This window comes from Brassica napus, unplaced genomic scaffold, assembly GCF_020379485.1.
Source record: "Brassica napus cultivar Da-Ae unplaced genomic scaffold, Da-Ae ScsIHWf_217;HRSCAF=381, whole genome shotgun sequence".
Taxonomy (NCBI): domain Eukaryota; kingdom Viridiplantae; phylum Streptophyta; class Magnoliopsida; order Brassicales; family Brassicaceae; genus Brassica; species Brassica napus.
In genome coordinates, this window is record NW_026015588.1 from 60001 (window position 1) to 63193 (window position 3193).

Sequence of the window (3193 nt, forward strand, 5' to 3'; positions counted from 1 at the left end):
CCAAGTGAATCCTGACCTTGATGGAAAATATTTCTCGAGCCTCCGGCTTCCTCGAAAAAATCGATAATACCAAAATTAGGGTTTTCGCCCAACTTCGGGTTTTCCCGTCGTGCTTCAATCCCGTCGTGCTGCTTCCCGTCCTGCTTATTCCCGTCCTGCTTTCGACTTATAATCTTCAGAATAATATTTTACTGATACGAAGATATTCTGAGAAAACTTCGCGATGAAGAAACGTCAATCTTCAAAAACGTCGAGCTTCTAAACCGTCGTGCTTCAAAAATGTGATTCTTCCAAAACTGCCGTCTGATCAATCTAACACTTTCTAACCATGGTCCAGCAGCTTATGGTTCACCCATGATCAATTCTTCGACATCCATTGCCCGCGGTACAACCACTAAATAATAATATTTTTTTTTTTTTTTTTTTTTTTTTTTTAAGGGTTTCTACATTCTCCCCCCGTTAACAGAATTCGTCCTCGAATTCTAAGGCTCTGAGGGGCCTCCTTCTTTCATTACAACGTCCTCTCGGAAAAACTCCGGGTGATCGGTTTTAAATCTCGCTTCATCCTCCCAAGTAACATGAATCCTGTTTTGTCTTCCCCAGAACACTTGTACTTGAGCAATCTCACGCTTTTTGAGCTTCCGAATACGCCGTTCTCCTAATCTGATTGGTCCTTCCGGATACGTAAGGTTTGTCTCCAACTCCTCGATTCTCTCGGGTTCAACAGTACTTGGATCCCGTATATGTTTCCGAAGCATGGAAACATGGAATACTGGATGTAGATGCATATCTGCTGGCAGATCCAATCGGTAAGCTACCTCACCAACTTTCCCGATGATCTTGTACGGACCAATGAACCTGACCGCAAGTTTCCCGACCTTGCCAAATCTGTCCTTCCCTTTCTGTGCAGTAACCTTCAAATAGACCCAATCTCCTATCTCAAAAGTTACTTCTCTTCTTGACTGGTCTGCGTACTTCTTCTGACGGTCTGAGCCTTCTTCATGTTGGCCTGAATCGTCTCCAGTTTAATCATGGTCTCCTGAACAATAGGTGACCCAAACATTCTTCTTTCGCCCACTTCCGTCCAACACATAGGCGTCTTGCATGGCCTTCCGTATAATGCTTCATAAGGTGACATCCCTATGCTCGAATGATGACTGTTGTTATACGAGAACTCAACCAACGGTAAATGCTTCTCCCAAGTTCCTGCCCAATCGAGAATACACATCCGCAGCATGTCCTCGATGGTCCGAATGGTCCTTTCCGTTTGGCCATCTGTTTCTGGATGGAACGCCGTGCTTCTGTACAGTTTAGTTCCCAAGGCTTCTTGTAGTGCTTCCCAAAATGATGCCGTGAACCTTGGATCGCGATCTGAGACGATGTCAGAGGGTACACCATGTAACTTCACGATTTGGTCGATGTACAGCTCGGCCAAAACTTCAACTTTATCAGTGTCCCGCATAGGCAACAAGTGTGTGACCTTGGTTAACCTATCCACAATCACCCATATCGAGTTGTTCGATCTACCTGGAGCAATAGGTAATCCGGTGATGAAATCCATGGAAATAGAGTCCCATTTCCATTGAGGTATCGGAAGACTCTGCAACAATCCTCCTGGAACTTGATGTTCCACCTTGACTTGTTGACAAGTTGCACACTGAGCAACCCATTGTGCTACTGATCTCTTCATGCCCGGCCAATGATAGTATCTTCTCACGTCTCGGTACATCTTCGAACTTCCAGGATGGATACTGAGTAAAGAATGATGTGCAATCCTTAGTATCTCATCTCTCAGCCCTTGTCCTTTAGGAACCGTGATCCTCCCATTAATTAGCAAGGTTCCGTCCTCCGCCAAGTAGTATCCCGCATTATTTGGCCCGGCTTGTCCTTTGAGTTCTTCAGCAATCTTCAGTAACTTCTCATCCTTAAGTTGTTCTTCTCGAATTCTCTGAATCAAGCTGGCCTGATTCACCGCTTGAAGTCCCAATGGCTCGCTTGTCTGCCCTTCCAAAACGACCAACTTCACTTGTTTCAACTCCTGGTTCAATAGCTCCACTTCTTTCTCTAAATCTGCGTCCAACTTTCTTCGACTTAAGGCGTCCGCAACAACATTCGCTTTACCAGGATGGTAGCGAATCCGTATGTCGTAGTCTGCCACAAACTCCATCCACCTACGCTGGCGCAGGTTGAGATCTGGCTGAGTGAAGAGGTATTTAAGACTTTGGTGGTCCGTGTATACCTCCACTTCTTCCCATACAAGTAAGATCTCCAAATTCGCAAAGCGAACACCACGGCCGCTAACTCCAAGTCATGTGTACTGTAGTTATCCTCATGCTTCCGTAGTTGTCGCGAAGCATATGCAATGACTCGCCCATCTTGCATAAGAACACAACCTAACCCAACGCGTGAAGCATCCGTGTAAACCGTGTAAGGTTTACCTTGCTCGGGCAAAGCTAACACAGGTGCGGTCGTGAGAGCTTCCTTCAACTTCTTGAATGCCCTCTCGGTTTCTTCCACCCATAAGAAAGGAACTCCTTTACCGGTAAGTTTAGTTAAAGGCTTTGCAATGGAGGAAAAGTCCTTAACAAACTTCCGATAATAGCCCGCAAGTCCGAGAAAACTCCTCACTTCTGTCACAGTGGTAGGTCGAGGCCATTCTCGTATGGCTTGGACCTTTTCTGGATCAGCAGCCACGCCCTCTCCTGATACTATGTGACCCAGAAATCCTATCTCTCTCTTCCAAAACGAGCACTTGCTGGACTTGGCAAATAGCTTCTGATTCCGTAACCTCTCCATAACCAGTCTCAGATGCTCTTTGTGCTCTTCCTTACTTTTCGAGTACACCAGGATGTCATCAATGAAAATGATCACGAACTTGTCGAGATAGTCGTGAAACACTTCATTCATCAAACGCATGAAAGCCGCAGGCGCGTTTGTGAGACCAAAGGGCATAACTACAAACTCGTACTGCCCATACCTCGTCCGAAACGCCGTCTTCATAATGTCTGACTTGGCAATAGGAATTTGGTGATACCCTGATGCCAAATCAATCTTCGAAAACCAACTAGCTCCCTTTAGTTGGTCTAACAACTCGTCTATCCTCGGAAGAGGATACTTATCTTTTATCGTGATGTTGTTGATACCACGATAATCGATACACAACCTCATGCTTCCGTCCTTCTTCTTCACAAAT